At 34.6% G+C, this 26,520-nt stretch overlaps 1 protein-coding gene across 4 annotated transcripts in view; it reads left to right on the top strand.

Moving 5' to 3' along the window:
* The window catches only part of CDH12 (cadherin 12), a 506,510-nt gene that overhangs the window by 213,904 nt on the left and 266,086 nt on the right, over window positions 1–26,520 (top strand). Inside the window, exon 1 of one of the 4 annotated variants that reach the window (XM_072327374.1) lies at window positions 15,229–15,384. The exons of the other annotated variants lie outside the window; for them this stretch is intronic. The gene's annotated coding sequence lies outside the window, so the exon portion shown is untranslated. Of the gene's footprint in view, window positions 1–15,228; window positions 15,385–26,520 lie in introns of those variants that run through there. 4 annotated transcript variants of the gene reach the window in all.

The raw sequence follows: 26,520 nt of genomic DNA, 5'->3' as shown, positions 1-26,520 counted from the left end.
CTCTTCCCAGAACTAAATATCCAAAACTTCTGAAGGTGTAGATAAGTTAACATGTAAGTCTGGATATGATTCCTGATTTTCCTTAAAATAAGAGAATATTTCAAAATTTGTGAGAGTAAGTGGCTTTGAACTTTTCTGTGATTAAATGTTTTGCTGGAGCTTTAGTATGTTGTCTATCTCTGTACAAATTAATCTGAGAGCCTGCTGGTTCCTATGGCGTTTGCTCTTTTCAACTGATTAGGAAGGAAGAGGAAGCCTGGAATCCCATGAGGGATATTCATATTCATGAAACAGTACTTGTTCAATCGACTAATCTTCTGTGTTCCACAGATAAATTCTGTTGTCTCTAAATTTTTGGCAATGAGAGGCCTAATGCAATAGGATAAGAAATGTGATAACAAATGAACATATGAGAGACAAAATTTTCTACATTATGGAAGAGAGGAAAACACCTATATATTTTTTTCTAAAAGGAAAAGTAAGCAGCATTTAAAATCTAACTGTAGGATCCAGGCAGAAGAGAATAAGTGTACTAAATTATTGTGAATGGCTGGTAAGCCACTAGTAAATGTTAACACCACATTTATCATAGATACATTTGAGCTGTAAGGGATCTGTAAAAGTCATCGATTCAACTTCTCTGCAATGAACAACGACATCTACAGCTAGATTATGTTCCTCAGAGCCCCATCCAGCCTGATTTTGAATGTCTCCAGGTGTGGGACATCTACCACTTCTCTTGGCAGAAACTTGTTCATGCCTTAGTTAGATTCTTGCCACTGAATCATCGACTCATAGAGTGCTTGAGTTGGAAAAGACCTTAAATATAATCTAGCTTCAATCTAAGTGCCATTCATTCAAACAGTCTGCTTGAAGCGCCATGCAAATTATCCTTGAATGTCTCCAGGGCTAAGGCATCCACAATGTCCCTGGGGAACCTACTCCAGTGCGTCACAACCCTTTGACTAAAAAACTTCCTCCTAGTTTCTAATCTAAATATCCCCACTTTAAGTTTTAAACTATTCCCACTTATCCTGTTGCTATCAAGCTGTGTGAAAAATCAGTCTTGCTCCTGTTTATAAGCTCCTTTCATGTACTGGAAGGCTATAGTGAGGTCTCCTTGGAACATTGTCTTCTCCAAGCTGAACAAGCCCGGTGTTCTCAGCCTTTCTTCATGGGGAAGGTGTTCCAACTCTTTCATCATTATCCTGGCCCTCCTCTGGAACTGCTATGGCATCTCTTTGTCTTTCTTGTTTAGCACTGCCTGAATGCAGTACTCCAGATAGGGTCTCATGAGGCAGAGTAGAGGGGACCAATCATTTCTCTCTCCCTGCTGGCCATCTTTTTTGATGCAGCTCAGGATACAGTTGGACTTCAGGGCTGAAATAGCGCATCACTGGTTAATGTCTAGCTTTTCATCTAACCATGACACTCAAGTTCTTCTCTGCAGGGAATCAGTCAGTGGGTTCTTCTCTCAGTCTGTGTACGTATGTGGGATTGTCCTGACCCAAGTGCCACACCTTACTCTTGGCTTTGTTGAACCTTATTAGGTTCAGATAGGCCCACTACTCAAGCTTGTCCAGCTCCCTCTGGATGACATCATTTCATTTTGTTGTATCAACTGTACCGCCCAGCTTAGTGTCATTGCCAAACTTGCTGAGGGTACACTTGATTTCACTGTCTGTCACTCTAACATAAAAGTCTGCTGTATTTTTTGGGCATGATCTCCTCTTGGTGAAGCCAAGCTGGCTGCTTTGGATGAGCTCCTTGTATTACCTTAACATCTCTTCCAAAAGGATCTGTTCCATGATCTTCCCAGGCACAGATGTGAAGATCACCAGGACTCTCTAGTTCTACTCTTGCAATTGCCCATATTAATCCATGTTAGTTTCTCTGTACTGTACTGTTTTCTTCTAAGAGTACCAGAGAATGAATGGTACAGAGACATTTACTGAAACTACCTACCTTTTATAATCCCCAAATGACAGTAACTTCTCACGGCGCATCCTTTAGAATTTCTGTCTTGCCATGTTAATGAGTTCCAAACGTTAATGCAGCAGAGGGCACAGGTCTCAAAATCCCAAGTAGAGAATAAAGGAAATGGACATTTCTTTGAGTCTTAGAGCCTCACAGGGCCTTTACAGGTATAAACTTGGCCATAAATTGACAGGCAACCTTGTTTGGCCTCAGGCTGTCTATGAGAAAATGAGTTTGTAATGGTTTGAGAAAAAGGAAGAAAAACAAAAAACACCTTGATAGGTTTCCATTAGTTTAAAATCCAGCTGTGGTTCTGTGTTCTGTGTACATACTCTTTCTTGTTATGGAACAGAAGATAAATTTAAGCCCTGGCTATAGATTTTCACTGAAAGTCAATCACACTTTTACATTCTCAGTTCTGACTAATTTACATTAAACAGTTCACGATGCATTTTATTTTAAAAGAAGGCGAGTAAATATCTATGCAAAACTTTTACCAAAAGTAACATAACTTGAGGCAGTAATCCTTTTCCCTAACTTGTATTTCTGCAAGTCTTCCGTCACTTTATTCTAAGATAGGTTTTTGAAGTCAACTCAATGTGAACAATGAGCTTGAAATGTTTTGACTATGTGTTGATACTACAGAATAGAATCTCAGTCTGTAATCATTGTCACTTTTTGAAAACAAGAAAAAACAAACAAACAAAAAAACAAACAAAAAAAAAAAACAGCAGCAACAGCAACAACAACAAAAAAACAGCTGTAGAAAGCAGGCTGAGGGATTTGCCTTGTATCTTTATGTAAATAATATACTCGTTAAGTAGTCTGCAAGTATTGACAACATTCTTTCTTAATATTTAACCATTTCTTTATAGTGAGGTAGAACTGAATTAACAAAGACTGCTCAGAAAGAAAACAATCTTTTCCATGCTGGTGCTTTCATGTGCTAATTTCTTTTCTTTTCTGACAACTTTCTACATATTTTTCATCTGCCAAAAATAAATCAAAAGTGATTTCAACTAACAGTAAGTCTAATAGCATATCAGAGAGAGTAAAAGCCATCAAAGTTTCATATAAAAGTAAACTGTTCCCCTTAAGATAATTATCACTTGTGCATTAGAACAAATCTTTTCTTGTTTTACAGATAGTTGCCTATGTTCACTAGATATGACATTGGAGTAGGATACTCTTCCATTGTCTTCTCTTGCTTTTTGGACAAATCAGTCATTCTAAATTATGGGTATAATAATAATTCCATTCTTTGAGATCAGTAAATAGAAAGTGCTATTCAATTGCTGGTATTATTTTTAGATTATTACCTTAAACCTCCTTGAAAACAGTGTTACATTGCATGCACCAGATTGCAAAGGTTGAGTAGTTTTCTTATTTTTGAAACTGTCATTTCACTTTATCTGGCATTTTAATGAGGTAAGTAGATAGCATGATTACGGAAATAAGCTTTTATTATTTTTTTTCTTTCTTTTTACCTGTGTCTAGTAACCTGTGTCTACAGTGTCTAGTTGAATTTGGAGATCAAATAAGAAAGCAATTATAAGCTCTATTTAAGCATTAAGACTGGTTCATGAACAACGAGAATTCTGAAAACTCTGCTATTATATTAAAGGTACTGGCTTGTTCTTTTGTTTAGATTTGTTTTTGCTTCTACTGAAGACATTCTTTATGAGTTTTGCTTGCTTAATTTTTACCTGCATTCTATACTACACATGTATAAAATCATGAGAAAGGTGATTTTTATCTTTTATAAAAATTGTTTTACAAGTCTTTTGGTGCAACATGGAGTGCTTGTGAAGAATGGGTATGCTTGTATAGGTAAAGTACAGTAATGTAAGTAAAATAATTATGAGATTTCAGGAATACAGCAACTACAGTACTGTAAGGCAGAGGTTTGTAAAAGACTTCTACCTGAAAACAGCACACATTATAGCAATAAACTGAAAAGTACAATTTACACATTTCAGAAATCCGTTCTGATTTAGACTTTTGTAGAAAAATTAACAAGTTTTATCTGTACAGATTACTTATCATTAATACAAGCATCATAGAAATGTGGAAAATTATGTGGCTCTATGCCTAATTACAGGTATCTGTGCAGTATCTCAAGGAAATTTTCCCCATACTCATGTATTCCTAAACAAACTACATGGGACAACAAAAATCATTTTTAGAACAAATACAAACAATTATTTTTTTAATGTCCCTGAGGCTATTACTAAAGAAGTCCCATAAATAATTTTTGCTCTGAGTTTTGCTTCTGGGCCCTATTGAAATATTAGAAGATGAGTATAAAGGAATACTCAATATTTTCTTGACTCTGGTGATCAATATGAAATTATTTCAATCAGTTATTCTTTCCCTCTAAGCATTCCACATGCAAGAAAAAGCAGAAATGTTCACTTCTACATGTCCTAGGAAGGATATACTGAAAATTAACAAAGAAAATGAGTAGATGCATGATAATCTCCATACCTCTTTGATAACTCAAGAAAATGATTGACAAAGTAACAATTAGTGGCCTTTCACTTGTCATAGCTAGTAGTGGCTATATAAGTAAAGATATACAATATTTGGTGTTCACCCAGTACCATATAAAATCCAAAAGAGTTTCATATCTGAAAGTAATGCCTCCTGTTTTATTATGTTGGTCTACAACATCAGAGGTGGATGCTGGTGGTATGGCAGTAGAGGTTGAATGTTCCACCAATATTCCATTGCATTTTGTTGCCATGAGACAGATTATAGTAAAAGGGCATTCTGACAAATGAAAGTGTGTATGACGGAAAGGTGTGTAACATTTTCTCCATGTGGAAAAAAAAATGGCATCCATTAAAATTCATCATGGTGTTCTGAATGTTTATGGAGAATAAACATTGAATACGAGGTAGTAGATGATGCATTTCAGCAACAGACAGTCTATCAAATAGTTTTATTGTGCTTTTTGCAACTGTTGTAGTTATCATAGAAATAAATAGGAGGCATTACTCCTGGAGCAATGTATGTATATTATTTCTCGTGTCCTTTATCATGTTTGTAGTTTCTTTGGCCCTGATAGACAAATTTCCTTTTAAATTACTGTGATCTATCATCTTATGCACACTAGATGTTTGGCTTTGTATTTCATTAGTCAATTCTAAGTGGGTGTGACCAATGATGTTATAGCTTTTGAAGGAATGGAATAACTCAGCAGTAACTCATTCTTTTAGTTTTTGTCTTCAAACTTTTTGTCTAGTTTGAAATTTGTATGGTAGGAGTATGAATGAAGAACAGGCCACTGATGTACAGGAAGGATAGATGTGGTAGGAGCTGCCTCCCACGTTTTTCATTCTAATACCAAGATTGATGGCTCTTTTCCAATTCAAATGAGCACAGTCACAAATAGTCTTTATTATCCAGAGGGAAAAAAAAAAAAAAAAAAAAAAAAAAAAAAAAAGAGTGAATCATAGCTTCATATCCTAGAGTGTTTGTTATGTAATACTTATTGAATTCATTTGCATGCTTTATGCATATATTTATTATGCTGAAAGCTGATTACCCAATTTCTTCTGAACTATTTTAAGGCACTGTGCCAGCCCTTCCTATAGTTTGCAAGCATATTGTTTTTGACAGTTGAGAGAGTTTGAGATTTCTATATTAATTACTCTGTTTACATAAAAATGAGCTTTATGTCATTTGTGTATTCCTATTATACGTATTTTAGAAATTACAGAGTAATTACAGGAACTGCTTAAGCTGCATGTGGTGTCTAATTTAATTTAATAAGATGCAGCTATATCATTTTTTTCACATATCATAAAACTGGATGTGTGAGACAGTGAAGTCAGAATGAACTGCTACTATAATATTTATAGAATTCTAAAAATAATGTTAGTTTACTTCACTAATTTCCTTGACCATAAAAATAGTTAAGTTTATTTCCATAATGTGCAAAGTTTGTGAATGTTTGCTACTTCTTTCTTACTCACTTTATACAAAGGAACACCTGTCCCTTTTTCCTTCCTTGTAGGTCATACCTTTTTACCATAGCTGTAGTGGTAATGTATGTTAGTACACTAAAAGGGGTAGCCATTTATCAGACTTGACAAGCGGTGGCTGGTTAATAACTTTCCTGTAATGCAGACGCTTTCCTGAATATTTAAGTGCTGATGGTTTGAACATTACAGCTCACCAAATTTTAATTGATTTGAGGTTCACTGAGTCCCTGACCTCAAAGTAAATACCAGTACACAGCATGTTTTTATTTTCTTTTAGTTGTCTATCCACACAGCTATCTATCCTTCAGTGTTCTAGAGGTACTGCAGAAATATGCATCATGCTTACTCATGTAAAATCATTCTCTGACATGGTGCAAGATCTGTACATCCAAAAGTACTGTTTTTAGCTGAGTGTGAGTTAAATATTGCTTAGGGGGGAAAGTGCTTTAATAGTGAGAAGTAATTTTTCTCAAAGTTTGATTGCATGGGTTAGGAGCACAGTTTATCAATTACACAGCTTCAGAATGAGATTATAGACTTGGGAGCCTTGTTGTGCTATAGAAGCCAAATTTGACCAATCATTTGAGCTATGTTTCTGTTTTCCACCCATTCCGTATAGCCTTATTTCAGGCAATTGTGAAGGAGTCAGTGTACCTTGCAGCTATGTCCTTCAGTTCCCGCACCACATGGTTTCATTTATGGTTCTTCTTTTCAAAGGTTTCCTCTTTTGTTCTTTTTTATAACTCACAGAAATTTTATATATATATATATATATATATATATATATATATATAATTTTATTTATTTATTTATTTTCCTGCTCCCTGGGTTTTATCTCACCTTGACTTCAAGACACATACACATGCCTGTTTTTCCTTCATTTCAAGAAAGAATAAGATCTGCTCTCATCTGTATGGCCAGCAGGAGACATTATAGTGGCAAATTCCAGGTAACAAACGGAGCAGAAATGATAGCTTGTTTCCTGTTTTAGTGCAATCAGTAAAAAAAATGCTTTAGTTTCTTTAACACCATCAATGAAAGTTGAAAAAATGTACAAAATTAATGTTTTTTTTGTAAAATCCTAAGGGTTTCCTTGTATTCAGTCACTTATGACTGGAAAGGGCATTTACTGAAAAATTCTGTTTAGGTAGTAATCATTCATAATGGGTTTTTTGCATGTTTTGAGGACTTTCTGCTTTGTGATACACCACAACAAGATTAACCAGTCAGGACAAAGTTGGTTTAGGCACGTGGTCTGATTGGCCTGTGGTGGGACTGTGTAGACTGGTAGACTGTATTTATCTGAACTGTTAGGAGGCTGAATTGTTAAAGAATACACAAGCAAATGTGAGTAGGAAGAAATAGTTTCAGTTTTACTTTATATCCATATAGATTAGGAGCTTTGGAAATTGATAGAAGAGACAGATTCAAAACAGAACAGATAATAAGTACACATTATAATTAAGTCTTTTTTTGCTGCTTTCTGGAGAGCAATGCCATTTAGTAATGGTCTCCAGACAGTGGAAGCATTGGATGTGCATAAAGATTAGTAAGTTACATAGCAAATTCTTAAATTGTTAAATAAATAATGGTTAGAATAGTTACTTCTAAACAGGAAATAAAGCTGTAACATAAACATTTAATTATTAAACCCATGTGTAGAAAACTTTTTCCAGCTACATAGTAACATTACTTCACTGAGCAAACAATGTTAATTATTTTGTTTTACTTACTTTAATTATACTGGTTAATATACTGGTGTTTGCTTTCAAGACATTTAGTTTTAATGAAATGAAACAATAGACCATATTTATATGAAACAGAATAAACCAGCTGTAATAAGAAATTTAATATGTTTCTGCAAGTTAATGTATGTGAATAAGAATGAGAAAAGCCCCTTTGTATTCTTCCTTTCCCGTATTCTGACTTGAATGTTAGTGTTATTTTCAACAACACATTATTGAGTGTGTGTGCTCAAATACATGCAAAATAGGACTGATCCTCATGATACAGTAAATCACAGTTTAAGCATATTTGATTTTTATTTCTCGATGCAGAAGAAGTTAGAACTAGTAATTACAGCAGTCCTTCTTCAGGAGATTGCTCAGGATTTAGCTGAATCTCTTTAATGTGGCTCACAACTGGAAGCTCAGATATTAGGTTTGTTACTATAGTATTAGCTGTTAATTGCTGTATACTATTGTTTTTTTTTTCCATGTTTTTATACATGAAGTGTAACAAAGAAAAGGAGTTAGTTATGGAAAACAATGGAAAAATACCATTTATTACAGGTAAATGGTTTTGCTAATCTTCTGAGCTATAAATATGGCAAATGAGCAGAGTGAAAAAGTTTGAATGTATAACTATATGATTGAACATAAATATATAAAAGAATGATTTTACTATAAGTAGTACATGTGTTCAATTCCCCTTTTCAAATTACTTGACCTAGCCAAATTATTTAGACCATCCACTTTTGTTAGGTAAATATATTCAAAAATAGAGTAAAATTCAGTAATGTAATGTAATGCATATTTTACAATTACTCAGTTTCAGATGGAAAAAAAACCTTGTGTCATTGTTTCTTTATGCTACCTGTAATTTAAACTCCAGTGAGAAGAACTCTATAATAAATTCTTATTTACCTTTATACTCATTTTTGCTCTATGCTCTACAATAACTAGGAGACTGGTCATGCCTCAAAATGATTTTCTCTATTTGTTCTGTACTACTGCATACTGTATTTTAACCTTATATAAGACAGTTTCTACAATAATGCAGATTTAGGTTACTAATGGGTTTATGCATATCTTTACTAACTTAGACATGATTTTGTTACTATATTAATATATTAACTGGTAGGTGTTCTTCCTAGAACTTGTATATGTGTATATACATACATTCATACACTAAATATTGAACGTAACTATTATATACAGTTAGTTATTTTTCATATAAATATGTATGGATTACATGCATAGATAATGTCTATTTTTCATCAGCATGTAGATACATTCTTATTTGTAGTGGGATAGATCATTTTTTCCCCAGTCAGTCAGTACTATTGAGTGAGTTCTTACTTACTGAGACTTTAAAGATTGTTGTGCATTTAGATGATGATTATTCTACTTTCTTCAGATTCTTCAATGACTTAGAAAGCCAGTGACCAAATGATGGAATGAGAGGAATGCTGAAGTTGCTGTCCAAACTCTATTACTTTTTATGTATTTGAAATTGTCTTTAGTTGTGGAGAAAACAGACTCTATAAGTTAGCTTCATATGCTAGAAGTTCATAAGAGGAATCATTAACATGTTATTTTGAGAGAGATGATAACGCCAAATTCATATTTTTCAAAACAATTGTTATCTTGCTACATTGTTCAAGCTGATTTAATTAGCTGTAACGCTATTTTTTCCCCCAAGACTTGAATTCAAATTATGTTTTTTTTTCTTTGAGAGCTGATGATTTTTGTAAAAAATCCAGACTGTAAATACATTTCATACCTCAGCTTTTCTTTTGTGTGATAATTTTATCAAATATGGTATTAAGAATGCAATGCCAAGGATTAGCAGTGAGGTTGAAACATCAACAAAATACCTTCCCCTTACATGACAATACAAAAGCTGATGGATATCTCTTATCACATATTTTTATTCTATAAATCAAACTGTTAAATGTATGAAGAAAAACAAACAAAACAACAGCAAACACCCACCAACAATGACCAAGAGAGAATTTAGAATTCTTTCCTAAAATAAGGTTGGAAGATTAAATTTTTATTTTCTTCCAAACTACAACCTATCCAAAAATGTTGGCATTTGTCCTTCAAGAATTCAGGGGAGGAAGGGGGGCGAGGGGAAGATACATTAATTTCTAATATAAGTAAAATTTCCAAAATTTTAGATGTGATGATGTCTCCTAGCATTTCTCCATATCTAAATCTTATTCCCTGGATGAATCATGCATCATGTGGGATTAATGAGGAAGCAGTGAGGACTCTTCTCAGACTATGAAATACCTTAGGAAGTCTATGTACATTCTTATATGCACTTCTATTCTTTCTGTAACTTTTTTTCCCAGTAGCATGAGATCCCTACTGCACAACTTTTTAATTGTTTAATTCTGAACCTCACTAAAGAATGTCTAACAATTTGCAGACCTCATGCACACAAGTTGGAGCCTTTCTTCCATAGCTCAGGGTATCTTTTAGCAGAAAGGAGTTAGACCATTCCATTCTTTCACACTGCTAAGGTTTTTTACAAGCTATTCAGAGATCAGTGCGTAAAGGATGCAGTTTGTCATTCCTAACGGTTTTAGCTTTGTCTTGAGTTTTTGCTCAATTGTTTAGACACTCAGCTAGCTGGAATGCATTTTTAACTCCCTGTTTGGAGACCAGATATTACTATGAAACTGTACATGATCTAGAAACAACTGCTAGCCAAGTAAAATCCATGTCCATTATAATATGGGTGGGAAAATGACATGCTATATGTTTGACTTACTTGAACATAGTGTCAGTTTTCTAAAAATAGATTTTCTGACACAAAGCCTCTCTGGTTAGATAATTAGATCCTCAGTTGTAACTAAATTTACATTATGTTGTTTGATTGTGAAAAGGGCAAGAAGGGGGCTTAAGAAGTTCCCCATGGAGCTCTTTTATTAGCATCCAACCTAATTCTCGTTTAAAAATCAGAAATTGCATGCATATCCAGAAATAGAGATGCAGATAGGGATCAATATCAAGTCACACCACAACTGGCATAGGTTCCTTTCTGGTCTGCCCATGAGGGAGACTGTTTGGCCTGCACAAGAGAAGAATTCTAATGATGCTGCAAAAGTGCTGGAAATAGTACAGGAACTGAGTTTGATCACTGTACAAAATCCCAGAGCAATCATGTTCCCAGATTCAATTGCTACTCTTTCATGCCAAGTGAGTTGTGTAAATAAGCCGACATAGGGACAAACCAACCCTTTGATTTCTCTTCATTACTGGAATCTCTGTGACAGACATATAATTCCCATTGATTCCACTCTGAACTTGATCTTAGCATCAATTATGCTACATTTGATTAAGGTGCCCTTACATCATGCAACCAAGAAAAGGAACAATTTTTAGGCTTTAATTCACTGCTGAGGTTTGGTAGATCTTGCACCTTACTGAACTTTGCACTGTAGGAGGAAATTAGTCTGCGCAAGACCTAACCATGTGTTAAGAAAATAGTGTGTCAGTTTGTGTCAGCTAAGCTTTATTCATGCAAAATTCTTTGCCATCCTCCATTTTGAAGTCAAAACATACTCTAAGCCTCGAACAGAGACACCCTAGTTCCTAGTTTTGTAATAATAATTATAATTTTAGGTTTTAAAATCCCACCTAGTAAGCCAGAATTGACAGATACAAAATGAAGAAGTACCTGCGAATATATAAGGTATAATAGGAATACATAATAGATAAAAATCAAGAAGTGACTAAGAAATGTTTATTTATATAAAAGTCTGGAAAGAGTGAAATTTCTATTTCGGAATGAATAGAAGGAGCCTCCAGGTCTGTGATGAAATAGCTACACTGATGATAGTCCCATTAGGCAGCAATCTTACTCATTCTACTTTAGCAGAATACTACACTGAATGTCAGCATTCCCAGCTGAGATGACAGCTTGACTTTGGGTAGGCAGACGCTTTATGCTTCTACCACAATTTTTTTTTTTTTTTCTCGCTGTTCAGCTACACCCCTAGAGAGAAATTTTTGAAAAGGAAGGGAAAATGCAAAAGGATTTTTGATGACAGAGGTGTACTTTTTGTTGTTTACTTGTTTGCAAGGGAGATGCATATTCTCTCAAAAATAATTACTAGTTGGTAGAAAACATATTTTACACATCTCTTTGCGTGGACTCCACTTTGTTTTCAGGTGCTTTGTATTTCAGAGAAATGTGTGATTTACGAAGAGTAGTGCAAGGTCAAGCAGAGACATTAAAGGCCACTGTTAGCACAGTTTTGCATATCAGAAGACCTAAAATTAAGACTCTACAGGAGTATTTGTAAAAATGTCACTCCTTATTCCTAAATTAATCACAGTATCAGTCCTACTTATTCCAATATGTTTATGAGATTTGTAATAGGCAGCAAATACTTGGAACTTAGTTTGTCAATTTGTCCATTTTTTGTTGTGATTACACAGGAAAAATTGAACTGTCACTACTGTGAAAAATCTGTATTAATTAGCAAGACTTTCAAGGGAACTTATAAAGGGTTGGTTCTGTGCTGAGTACTGGATTCATACTTAGGTATTGCTGAAATAAATGTCTTTTATTTATTTCCATGGAAATTACAATGTCTATAAAGAGCAAAATAACAGTATTTAATAGAGCAAATTCTTGGCTACAAAACACTATTTTTCAACATAGTTACCACCATTAACTATGCTTTTTCACCATCAGTGAACAAGAGTTTGCTTGTAAAAATCTTCATGTCTATCCAGGAGAGTGGTTTGTATTTCATGCCAATGCTGAGCTGCTGAAACACACCACCCAACACCTGGCTATGCTCACATCCACTATTTAGTCTCCATAAAAGTCCAGTAGGCATTGATTAATGTCAGTAGGTGCCCTTTTTTTTCCGCATGAAGGTATTCAATTCCACACCTTTGCTCCATACATGTTTCTGCGTCAGGTGTCATTCTGTCAGACTGCCCCTCTGCTGCTATCTGTCGCATGGCAGCAAAATGTAATGAAATACTGGTGGGAAGTTTCAACCTCTACTGCTATATTACCAACATCCACCTCCAATGTTATGGGCCAACATAATAAAATAGGAGGCATAACTTTCTGGGAAGCCTTCATACAGTAATTAATTGTGGTAGTGTTTTTGTTTGTTTTTTATTTTTTCTTTTGTACATTTTCATTATTATTTCTATTTATACATTCATTTTTACATTTCCTTTTTTTACTGCTTTCTTTTCCATATCCTCCTTATTTTTATGGGATAAGAGCTGGTAGCATTTTAAAACTGTGCCAGAGGAAATAATTACAATAAATATAATTAGTTGTAAATAATTACCTTTTTGTTTTATTATTACTGCTTATCTGAAAAGACTGGGAAACATTCTGCATAAATATTATGTTGGTAATACGCATACAGCAGTTAATGGTGCACTTGATCGTTCAGGACAAGCAGTAAAAAGTAGCAGGCATATGTACTGCAACATCATGTCAGAATTAGGTCAAAAGGTTGGAAACTATAGTTTCCAGCTTCTAATCTTCCTCTTTCTAGGAGGTATTGGATAAATCACTTTACCTTCAGAAATAAGCAAGTTTAAAAACTACTAATGTATGCTATGAAAATGATGCATGGTTAGCTTAATGACTATTTAGAGTTCTGAATAATTATTTGAGATCTTAATGTGAAACTGTTCCCCAGGCATTGTCCTAAGTTCAGGATTAGAATTATTCTTGCTCTTAGAAATGGTTAGTGATTATTCTTGTGTTTTGTTTTGTTGTTGTTGTTGTTTTTTGTTTGTTTGTTGTTGTTTTTTGTTTGTTTGTTGTTGTTTTTTGTTTTTGTTTTTGTTTGTTTGTTTGTTTTTCCTGGGCCATATAGAAGTTGTTTAGTTATCATGAAGACCTGTCCTTTCTATGAATCTTATGTTGTTTAAATTTAGCACACAGCCCCAGTTTGACAAGAATACATTGGTCTTAAGGGCAGTTAGGGGAATCAATACTTTCTGCCCTGTACGATTCTGCCTTTCACGCAACATTAAGCAAACTCTGTTTGCTTGCTGATGCACAGGTCAGCTGCTCTGATTTGGACCAGTCCTGTAGGCTGGAGAGCTTAATTTTGGAGGTCAAGCTAGCTTTTTAAAATTAACAAATCAGCTACTGAAAGTGTGATTGCTGGCCTGAGTGTATAGGTCTCTGTGGGAGGACACCAAGGAAAACACATGCCTGTTTCAGGTGTTTTCTTAGGTCTGAATTATAATTAATGACTTCTCTTTTAGTTCAGTCAGGTCTTCCCTCTACTACACTGAACAATAAGGTGATCTTCAAAGAGCACGAAGGTGATCATTTTATTTTCTATACCTAACACTGGACTGAAAAGGAATACAAACTTTACAGCTTCTGACAAGGAAGGAATTTCATTCTATCACTGCTAGTAATTAGGCAGAAGGCAACTCTTACTTTGTCTTTTCTTTTTGTGTGTAAATAATTACTTAAAAATAACAAAAATATTTTCCTGTAATAAGTATACATGCATAGTAGTTTTGTAGGTTTGGTGTTGTTCATTTTTTTTTTGTATGTGTTTGTTGTTGTTTTTGGTGGTGGCAGTTTTTAATGAATGGGAATGGTGGAAAGCTGTAGCTTCTGCAGGATTAAGTTACATGGCAAAAGCCTGTGTCTGCAGGTTGTAACCTATTGGAGGCAGAGCGAATTATCAGTTTGCATCAGATGAGCCGTGTTCATTGTGAGTGCAGCAAAACAGTGAAGGAAACTTTTACCATATTTGGGAGTTAGACTTTAGAAAAACCTGAACATTCAAAAATCTGGTATTAGGATAAACCCTGAAGTCTTTGTTTAGCAGCTTGGAATTTACTGAAAGTTTTCTTGGAATTTTTCCCAAGTGAAAGCTAGTGGCCATAACCTTACTGGTAACAAACTGGCATAGATCTTATAAAGTCAAAAAACTGAAGTGTTTGAAGCAGCCGAGGAGATGATTCCTTCTTTCAAAATAGAGGCTGGGCATTATTATTACCCCTTCTCTTTATTTTATTTTTTTATTTTTTTTTATTTTTTTATCTTCAGAGAATTTTGAAGCATAACAATTCACCTCTTGGTCAGGGGTATTGGTGAGAAGTATGCAGATGTATCACCCTGTGTTTTGGAGCTGGAATGCCTAACTCATTACCTAAATTATTTTGCGGTCAAAGGGAAAAGAGTCTGCAATTTTCTGTGCAGATTGAATAAGTATTTGTACAGAGAAGTCTAGTGTATCTATTAATCTCATCCAGAGAAGCAGATAGTGAAGAGGTCTGTTCTGTGACAGTTTCGCCATTAACAACATCCCAAACTCAATTTTATTTCTTCACTTTTTAGGGTCTGAAAATACTGTAGCTAAGATTTATTATGTCATTGTCGTCTCTGCCTTTCCTCTGTCTCATCTGTATTCTTTACAGAGCCTATAAACATGGGCTGTCAGCAAGCTAAACCTGTCAGATTTTCACTTCCCCCCTCCTCCGTCTGCTACTATGCTGCCCGGGAAAGAGCCCTGCATGCTGCATCCTCACTATGATTCTCATCATCTCATCTCATTCATCACTCTGACTCCAAACTCTGCTCAACACATTAGAAAAAAGGTCAGGGATATGAAAAGAAAAGAGAAATAAACAACTACCCAGCGGAAGCAGTTGAACTGCAGGAGACGTGGGAGGTAAGATCGGAGCCAATTTCTCTGCCAGCAGCTGTACTGGGCATAAAGTACTTGCTATACAAGTTCTAAGTGTTTTAAACAGGAGGGTTGTGTAGGGGTTTCCTGTGTCTCCTGGTTTATTTCCCAGCACAGAAGCAGAGTGAATGGATATCAGACCTTAGTTAAGGATGGAAAGGTTATAAAACTTTTTATAAGTAGAGTAAAGATGACAGATCGGCTTCTGAGTGACTGGAAATCTGATAGCATGCGAGATTTGGACTCAGGAGTCCAATAAACATCCTTGCAGTGATGAAGAAACAAGTCCTGTGTTGACTTTATAAGCCAAACTTTAAGAGGCTTTTGATTGGAGGTGGGGGGAAATTTTGTAAGGAGGATAAAGAAGTGGCTTATATGAAGCAGTAATATTCCTTTAAGTGTGATCAGTTTCTTCCTATGTGCTGCTGCACTCTCAGTGCAGTTAGACAGAATTTATCTAAAATGTGATTCTGGTTTAGTTATATCCCTTCTCTTCTTTATTTTCCTCACTGCTGTTTTGGCCATTTATCACTGAGCAGGTTTGTTTTCTTGATTGAGAATTATCCTTTTTTTTTTTTTTGGCCTTCATATCATTGTTTTTTTTTCCGTCCTCTTGGCACTTTTCATCATAAATAGAAAATAGCTGTTAACTGTTTCCTTACTTGAATTTTGAAAATCTACATTTAAAATATTTTTGTAATATCAGTCCAGTAATTTCCTTCACTCAGCAAATAAGGGAAGCAGGCTGCTGAGCTTAAAATAGATAACTTGCAAAGCACTTTTCATGAGAGTGTGATACCAATAAATTACCTTGTGTAACTACAATGTGTTTATCTCAGAAATGATACTCAGCTTATAAAGTTTTTAGTTCATAGTTTCATTTGTGAATGCAATGATTAGTGGAGAATTTGAGTAGGCCTCTGATTGTATCATTGCATCCAGCAAGCATGATGACTTCTGTCAAATAATTGGGAATATGTGTAAATATCTTCATTGACTAGTGATGTTTTTAAAGAAAGAATGTGTGGCTGTGCTTTATATGAGCACAGGTCATTTGTTCTCCAGCTGTTTCAAATATGTACTGTCTTCAACTCAGACTAAAAGCTAGCTTTTTCTGCTTTATATGCTATTTAAGAGAATAGAGAAAGTAAGTAAATTGATTGATACTTGTCATTACACAAATAAAGTAAGAGGCCCTATTGAAATTACCAGGCAAATTATAAAACCAAAACCATAGTGGGATTTAGAAAAATAAAATAAAATAAAATAAAATAAAATAAAATAAAATAAAATAAAATAAAATAAAATAAAATAAAATAAAATAAAATACATAAAATAAAATAAAATAAAATAAAATAAAATAAAATAAAATAAAATAAAATAAAATAAAATAAAATAAAAATGTCTGGAGTGGAACCTGTGATGTCCTTTCAATGCAGTTCTTTGAATGAGGTTTCCAAATCTGATAATCTCTGTGCTGCTGGTTGTTGAATGTTGAAAGGGAATGCAACAGTATACTTTTGATCTATTTCCCATTCGTTACTAAGCATTTGCTGGCTTGCTTACATTGAAGAAAGGGTTGTAAAGTTCTTGGTCAGAGACTATATATCTTCTCATAGAATTAACTCATGGGAAGAATATAGCACAATTTGGGGAGAAACTGGTTGTGGCTCTGACAAGGAACTTCTATATAAGAAAATAAAATAGGGAATCACTAGATTCATCTAATCCTTTGCAGGTGTTCATGTTCTCCTCAGTAAATGGCACTGGTCTCAATTCCAAGAGGCAGCTCATCCTTTTTCTGTTCATCATACTCATGGGATGATAGTAAGGAAGTGCATCACTTTTGAACTTGCCTTAAGAGGCAGGAGAGGTTACCACCACTGCACCAGGCAACCATATGAATGCATTATATGTATTTGTCTATGTGATAAGCCAGTGAAGAGTAAAAAGGCAAGATGAAAGAAGAAAAAGTGGAGCACATGAAGTGAGAATATGCAGATGACATTTCAAAGTCAAGCTGAGACTAGATAAATTCTAGATTAATGCGAATCGTGGGGAGTAAAATAAATTGCGAAGAACATGAACGAAAGCATATTAGAAAGGAGAAATACATTTTGGTTCATACAACCTACTGTATCCTGTCAAATACTGTGACACAGCAGAGCTCAGTGCTGACATGACTCTTCAAGCCCTAATATGAAATGACTCATACTTCAAAATAAGGAAACAAGGAATGATAGAAATTTCAGACTTGTGAAGGGGGTTTGAAAGACATATTACGTTATATCTGTAAAATAGAAATACAGAAATTAGGGAATGAATGTGAGTGACTCTTCATGAAGTACATGTCACGGTAGCAATAGCAACAGCAATGGCAGTAGGAAAATGGTGATTTTACTTCTGGAAGAAAAACCGAGGAAGATTAAAGTTTTAAAATAAATTATGGAAAGAAAATGAGATTATTTAAAACTGAGAAAGACAAAAATAGAATTTTTTGAAGTGTATAACTTGTAAAATAATACAAATAATGTTGTTATCAACCACATCTCTGCAAATATAATATTGATGTGATAGAGAAAAAAGAGGGGAAGTTCAGAAGCTGATGTTTAACTATTTACTGATGTCTGGGTATCTGACAAAACAGTGTTAATAACGCACTGATGTTTGGTTGTTGATCTTCCTGGGGCAAATCTGCCACAATGATGGTGTGGAGCAGGGGACATAGTGGGCCCAGGACCCCTTGTACTCAGCACTGGTGAGACCACATGTTGAGTATTGTGTTAAGTTTGGGACCCTTCACTAGAAGAAAGACATTGAGACCCTGAGATATGTCCAGAGAAGGGCAACAAAATTAGTGAGTTTAGCATAAGTCTTTGAGGAGTGGCTGAGGGAGCTGGGATTGTTTAGTCTGGGGAAGAGGAGGCTCAGGGGAAACCTCATTGCACTCTAGAACTTCCTGAAGGGAGGTTGTGATGAGGAGAGGCTTGGCCTCTTCTCCTGGGCAACAAACAGGACCCAAGGAAATGGCCAAAAGTTGCACCAGTGGAGATTTAGATTAGACATAAGGAAAAACTTTTTCTCTCAGAGAATGGTCAGGCACTGGAATGACTGCCCGGGGAGGTGGTGGAGTCACTGTCCCTGGCAGTGTGCAAGAGTTGTCTGGATTAAGACCTGCAAGATATGGTTTAGTAGCTTGTGGTAGTAATGGTGATGGGAGGACAGTTGGACTAGATGATCTTGTAGGTCATTTCCAACCTGGTGGTTCTATGATAGCAAGAAACGAGGCTGGCCATCATTGCTTGCCACATAACACCACACTGTGGGCAGTTGTCTGGGGGTGTCTTCTGTTTCGGGATTGTGGGACATCAGCTAGGTGAGGCAGAGAAACCGTATGGTGCTGTGAGGCATTGGTCACTGGGCTGAAGTTGAATTTATTGCCATGCATCGGTCAGCAATTGACAAGCAATTGCACTGTAGCAATATACAGTGTTATCAGCACATTTTTGTTTCCGTTTTCCTCTTCTGTCTTAGAAAATAGTTTTATCTCAACCAAAGAGTTCTATTTTGTTTCCAGTTTTCTCCTCATCCCCTTGAGGGGTATTGAGTGAATGGTTGTGTGGTGCTGAGCTACTGTCAGGTACACCACAATGGATGTAGTGGGAAGAAAAAAACTTGTAGCCATTTTATCTGCTGGTATCAACAAGATTGCTTCAGTTATCTCGATCAGTACTAGATGAGAATGAGGTGCAAAGGAAAGATTATTTGCACTGAGACATGAAGTGTTCTTTTATGTTTCTTTAACAATGTAAACTAGCATATTGAAGCTGGCAGACTGAATCTGATAAATACTTCAAATTTAAAGTCACGTATTGGAAAAACAAATGACTATGTAACATTTTGTCTTGAATATAGAGTAATGCTATTACAAAATGCACTACAGTCTACATAGCTGTTGTCTGCTTGCTGGTAAATGTTGTTTAGAGAACTGCATTAAGCTATGGAAAATTGTCCTTTACTGAAATAGGAAAGGCAGACATTTTAAAATCTTGCAGCAGGGGTAATCTATTTCAAATGATTGACTCTTCTCATTGAGCAAAAATTTGTGAGCATTCATCATCTAATAAATATCAATCTTATATGATCAAACCAGCCCCCTTTCAGTTTCTCATAACATCTAAACTACCTGATTTTCTACAGTGTGAATCAGAGTCTTGTAGTGCAGTACTCTGTTTTTCCCTCTGACACATTCTTAAGGAGGATAATTTTGAGTACACAAACTACCTTATCCATGCTTGGCAGCTCACCTAACTTAAATAAATTAAAATAAATAAATAAATATTTATAGTCTAAGATAAATTTGCAAAATGAACCACATTGTTCCATTGTTACAGATCATTGAAATAAAAGTCCACTTTTAAGGTAGCTGAATTCAGAATTTCATGCTGTACTCAGACAGCTCTTACACATGGGAAAAAATGTCACAGTGTCTTCATTCCACTGGTAGAAAGTGGATTTGTATATTGCATATGACAGTTCCAAGTACTGGATTGCACTGAAGTCAGTATTGAAAACATAAAAGGATATACCACTCTAATGATTTACATGGCTGTTGACCCTTGTTCATCTTCTGGCATCTTACCTACTATTTGACTCAATCTTAAAAAAACAAACAACAAAAAAACAAAAAACACCATAATCATGCTACATGTTATTAAAAAAAATGAAACACATTTGGATTTCTCTTTGAGAATAGTTTTTTGTTTGTTTGTTTTGTTTTGTTTTGTTTTTTCATACAAAATTCTTCTTGGAGTTTTCTAGTCTGTTCCTCTATTCCAAACTGAGTTTTATTAAAATATCTTCAAAATGTGAGAAGATGGGATCCAGAAATTTGCATACTGACAAAGCATTTAGGGTCTTATCTTTACCAGTTGATTTTTCTTTTCATGCTAATAATAATGTCATTATTTGATAGCTATTGTGCTATTTCAAGCACTGAGATATCTGGATATTTAATTTTAATTTTGTTTTCAGTTTAGCCTACAAAATTGTCATGATTAAAAAAGACTTCTGAGTTCTAATGCTTGTCTCTTCAGTGAAAATCACTGCCAAACATCAGTAGTGCATACATCCTTTGACTGTGCTTCTTTACTGTATCTTTTTCTTCATCTGAGGCAAACCCAAGTATTCCAACATTTGTCATTTTCAAACTCATTGCACAAATGTAAAAGAAGGTGCAATTTTGGAAAGAATGCATTCTTTTTTTGCAGTTTTATTATTTTTGATATAAAAAAAAATAAAAATAAAATGGTTTAAAGTTATTCATGGGTGATTGGGCTTCAGTACTAAATTTATTTTGTTTACACTTCTTTTTATACACTGCTATTTGAAAATTTACAACAGTGATGGCCGTTTTATTTTCTTAGTGTCATAGCCTGTAATATTTTTAAAGAATCCCAAGATTAGCTGTAGTTAAAGTCTATGATGGTAATCCAAAAATTACTTTCTAAGAAATCTGTGTAATGCCATATAAAATTCAGAAATTAATTGGAATTGCAGAATTATAGAGAGAAAATAAAAGAATAAGAGAAACTTTTTTTTTTCTTTTTTTTTTTAAGAGCTCAGCCAGATCATTTGTAGTTAGTCTTACAAGAATTTTGCAAAGCAATTGAAATGCAAACTACTCACTGAATTATGCATTATATTTAATATTGGCACTGTACTTAATATGTTCTTGGCATTCTTTCACCAATCGCAATAATGGCATATAATGAGATCTTTTTTTGATGCACCAGGTGTAAAAGTGTATTATTCAGGATTTCTCAGGCAACCACTGGAATCTGATCAACACATTTGCAAACAACTGGAGATACTCAGCACCCTGGTGTGCAACTTGCAACAGTCTTATGCCAGTTGAGAGACTTTCTGTCAAGTTAATTGGAAAAAAAATATACAATTAAGAGGAGCTCTTTTGTCCACCAAGGAGAACATCCCGCATAATTTTTACTTTGGCTTGAAATTTTTAGCAATCAAGGGTATGTTCTCCAGAGAGAATTATTCTCCCTCCCTTTCCTTTGAAAATGCTTAAAATGTGCAGATGGTGACATGTGTATGCCCAGAAATGGACTAAATATTCTTGTTTGCTCTCTCTGTTCAAAACATGTCTTTTAATTAAAAAGAAAAAAATATCTGTCAGGCCCAAATAACTTCAACTTATGTTTCAGTTGAGCAGAAATGTGTCTAATCCCGTCATACACTGTTGGAGTGGCACTTATTAACCTCAGATTTAGTAAGGCATCACACCAGCATATCCACTTCAATCTAAAATGCTTGTGTAATGACATGGGAACATGACTAGGTGTAATACATGTATTGCTGTATCAGTTGAAGTACTTTCTGATTCATTTCATTGTTACTTATTTTGTGATTTAGAGCAAGAAATGCCCAATAAAGTTTCTACAAGTTGGCTTTTTTAAAAATTTCAGTTCCTAATGAAGGGAAAATCTAAGAATTGTAATGTAAAGATGTCCCTCTAAAATATCTGGGGCTGAAAATGTGTAATATTTAAGACAAGCTTCTGTGACATTAGAACTACTTAAAGACAGCACAGAATCTTTTACTTGTTAATATATTAGTGGTTCAAATCCAGTTTCATTCTAGACTAAAATTCCACACTTGGGAAAAAAACAAACAGTATTTTTAAATATTAAAAAACAAACAAACTCAAAACTTAGACATATTTGTAACAAACTGTATTGTTTGTAGTTCCACTGCCAGCTTTTTCTGTTTACTCTCAGCTAAAATCCTTTTGAAATACAAAAAGCTCCCTACTTCTTAACATAAAATCTAACTGCAAACATTTAAATTGTAGAAAGATATATTTCTTCTCACCAATTTTAATTGATTTCTAATGGTACAGATTGGTATTAGTGTAGATACCAACTTCTTGTATTTGCTTGTGTTTTTTTGTTTGTTTGTTTGTTTGTTTTCTCAGTGCATTTTTTTATCTCTAAGGTTAGAAATGATTGATCTCTTACAGCACTTTACTAATGAATGTTTCTTCACTGAAGAGAACTGTCCTTTATTTAAGCATCTCCATTTCTTGTTTTCTGTCTGAGATCCTTTAATACCCTTTTCCATTTGAATCTGAACCTTCCCATCTTTAAACCGTGGTAAATTTAAATGACAGCATTAGTCCCAGCCATATTGAATTGCTGTTGATGTCCAAACTCAGATTCTGTGTAGCTCAGTCATGCTTTTGTTTCTTATTCCAACTCCCAAATAGATGAATTCATCTTAATTTAAAACATGCTTAGTCATTTTCTTGTCTTTTGCCATCATATATTAATTAACTCCAACAAAAATACTAGGGTATAGTTTTTGCTTAATATTAATACTGTAATCAGAAGCCTATCTTTTGATTTAGATTTTTTTTTAATAGTGTTTAATAGTTTTTACACCGGACAGTATTTGCCAAATAAAATATTATTTGGTTACTGTAGTGGGATCAGGTGAAAGCACTAATCCAATTTTTAGCTGTTTTAAACAGAAATAAGACTTAGTCTGTTGTTCTGTACCCTGTTTGTAAAAGGAGAATTTTATTTCTTGCTTTTCAAAGATTCTGTAAGCATGTATTCCTTGCAGACTATAAGGCTTTGAATTCTTTGAAGAAGGAGAAACACAGAGATAAATATCTATTACTAGAATTCAGTGATAAGCCTATGATTCTGAATAGCACTAAGACAGTGAAATTACACATTATTATTATTCAAGAAGTATATATTAAACCTTGGTCATGCTGTAATGTGTTGTAGAGGATAAATAGCATTATTGTCCTAGTTTAAAAACAAGAGTACATGTGAAGTGCCATTAGCAGGACAAGGGGAAATGATTTTAAGTTGAAAGAGGGAAGACTTAGGTTGGATGTCAGGGGGAAGTTCTTTACTAGGAGAGTGGTGAGGTCCTGGATCAGGCTGCCCAGGGACGTTATGGATGCCCCGTCTCTGGAGCTGTTCAAGGCCAGGTTGGATGGGGTCCTGGGCAATCTGATCTAGTAAACGTGGAAGTTTGGTGGCCCTGCCAGGCAGGGGGTTTGGAGCTTCATGATCCTTGAAGTCCCTTCCAACCCAGGCCATTCTGTGATTCTGTTATTCTGTGTTTTATATGATGAAGAACATACTGATGAAGGCATTGTGGAAGAAGGCAAGTTCATCCAAAATTTATTTTTTTCTTATGTCCTCCTGCACTTCAGCCACATATCTTGTCTTCTTGTAATGCAGACTTTGAAAATCAGTGGATGTTTTTTCTTATTACCCTGTCTTCAATACCAGAAAATAACTCGCTCTAGCAGGCTTTAATGCCTTTGTATAAAAGAGCATGTGGGTCTTGTAACTTAATATCACACTCCTGAAGTCTTGTGGTCCTATGCTGCTGCTACAGCCCATGGATTTCTAATTATTTGATGGATAGCATGAAGTGTTTATAGATGAGCAACAGAATAGTTGCTAAGAGACATCATGTGCAAGGAGCTAGGTAGCAACTGCGAATAACACTGCTCAACAGGCATCTCTCAAGTTTTCAGATGACTAATCAGCAGAATTCTGTACTAAAGAATTGATGATGTAAACATTTTGGAACACAGAATATATTTGATTTCTTTCTTACTCTCAGTGAGGTCAACACAAAAAATAAACAGAAAAAAAAGCTTAGAACTTCAGTCTTTGTGGCTTTTTTCACTTGGTCTACTAGCAGTCCATTTGATTCAGAAGTTTAGGAGAAAGTTTTGCAAAATGTTTTACAATATGTTGTTATTGCCAAAGAAAGATTGGAGTTTTAATTAACCTAGGAGTTAGTATCACTGATCCTTCTACCAGAAAAAAACATGCAGTGAAGAGTGCCTTACAAGAGTGTTTTCTGTTTAGGCAGAATACTTGATCTAACAGTGTAATCTAATATTTCTTGATAACGTTGAGTACATTTGTTAACATAAAAATGTACGGAACGGATGTTGAAAACTTTGACTTTGTTCCAGAAGTCGTTTTAACAAGTGGCCAACTTTTCAACTTATGAGAAGATTTTTCTTATCCTCAAATTTACTAAAACTTATGTTTAATTTAACAATCCATACTGTCTCTATTAAGAACTATCTTCTAAAGCAATATTGACAGAGTAGTATTTCTTATCCTTACTGCTGATAGTCTATTCATGGAGGCCACAGTATCACCTGAAGTTCAACAGTATAACCATAGGGAATGAGGAATCTATAAATGTATTATAAATGTATCAACCTAATGTATTGGCATTGTTAAAATTATAGAAGAAGAAATTATTCCAGTTTCAAAATCTCTTCAACTTTCCACGTTTTAATTCTTTGAAAGACATTTAATGACTTCTTGATACATTCAGTCAGTTCCATTCTGACCTAATGGATACAGACCCTGCTATAAAATGGTTATTATCTCTTTCTGAAATGTCTTTATTCTATTTTTGTCCTACCTCTCTGAGCTGATCATGAACAATTTGGCAAAATACAGAGCTATTTAGAATTTGAAATCTCTATTTTGAAATTTAATATCTGTAGTTTTCTAATGTAGTAGGCATATCAGACATATAATAAACCATTTTACTATTGCCAGTTCATTCTAAATGCTCACTGCATTGCCACAAACATTGCACAGAACCAAGGACTTATATAACCTGACAAGTAGCATTACAATTTCTATTTTATAGAAGAGGAGAGGAGAGAGTAGAATAACAGTACCTAATGTGGGTTGTACTCATAGTCTGGAAATGATTGTTAAGTTTTTAATTACAAAATCAAATTTTACTTTTGTTGTTTTGTTCATCCAAGTATATCTTACGGAATTTAATATATGAAATATTAATTATTTATATAATTCAGTTTCCTGTGCTCATAGATTTGGTTGCTTGAGAACACAGAGAATACCCCTTCATAATGACTGGTTTTATAGTCAGGACCTTAGTCGTTCATAAAGGTATGCAGGAAATTTGGAATGGTGACATGAAAAAGTTGGCGTTTAGCATCCTGCTGTATAAAATCCTTCCAACTATGTCCCAGCCTTCATAGCACTGAAATACAGCACTTATTTATAGGCATCGTGATTCTGTTTCTCCTCTCAAGCTCTGTAAATCATGAGTAACTAGATGAAAAGAAAAGAACAAAGGCAGTTTGTATCAATTGCTCTAGGCAACCTTCATGTTATTTAATTTTCCTTGGTAAATATAAGTTGTAGATCATGTTCTCACTGATAAAGCTTTTAGGTCCAACTTGCACAGCTCTTTGCCTATGTTTGCTTTGACTGTTTCAGTTTGTCCTCACTTATTTTAAGAACATACCTATTTTTGCTTAGTTGGTAAGTGAGTTAGTAGCCCTTAAATGACATTTATTTCTGACTCTCTTAGGCATGTCATATATTATAATAGGCATGTCATAGATTGATTTAAAGTTTTACTTCCCTATCTTTCTGAAACTACTCTAGTGTTCGATTTAAAAGCTCCACGGTAAGATCAAGAGTTTGCTGAATCTTGATGTCTTTGGTAATCTAGCCTATGATTTAAATTCATATTTAACTGATCATGTACCCTGTTTGACAAAGTAAACATAAGCAGGCCATTTTACTAAATATAGTGTCTTGAGTAGTATGTGTGTCATAGAAACCCAAACAGCTTTCTTGGAACAATACCTGTGTGTCACAAAATACTGCAAAGCAGGCATGATTTTCACAAGTACAATGCTTTTTTTCAGTGTTTAACTAAAAGCCATATTTTAAAGAAAAACAAGCATACAAATAGTACCTTTGCATTTGTTATTTCATGATGAATTAATTAGCACATCTTTGAAGACACTTTTCATCCTAAATTCTCAACTCTGTAAACGTAGGACATATAGGGCCAAACTTTGCTGATCATAAATAAATATCTGATATTCCATACTTTATTACAAGAGATAAATTCACATTGAGGAGAGAATGACAGTTCATGATCAAGTCTATAAATTAAACACTATTTACCTGTAGATTAAAACAGACACTGAAAAGTAACTTGTATTTCTTTACAGAAACTTTGTATTTAAGGGCAAGGTAATTCTCAGCAGATTAGGTT

This window comes from Excalfactoria chinensis, chromosome 2 (assembly GCF_039878825.1).
Source record: "Excalfactoria chinensis isolate bCotChi1 chromosome 2, bCotChi1.hap2, whole genome shotgun sequence".
Taxonomy (NCBI): Eukaryota; Metazoa; Chordata; class Aves; order Galliformes; family Phasianidae; genus Excalfactoria; species Excalfactoria chinensis.
Note: the sequence above shows the minus strand (reverse complement) of the source record. Positions and strands in the feature narration are given on the sequence as shown.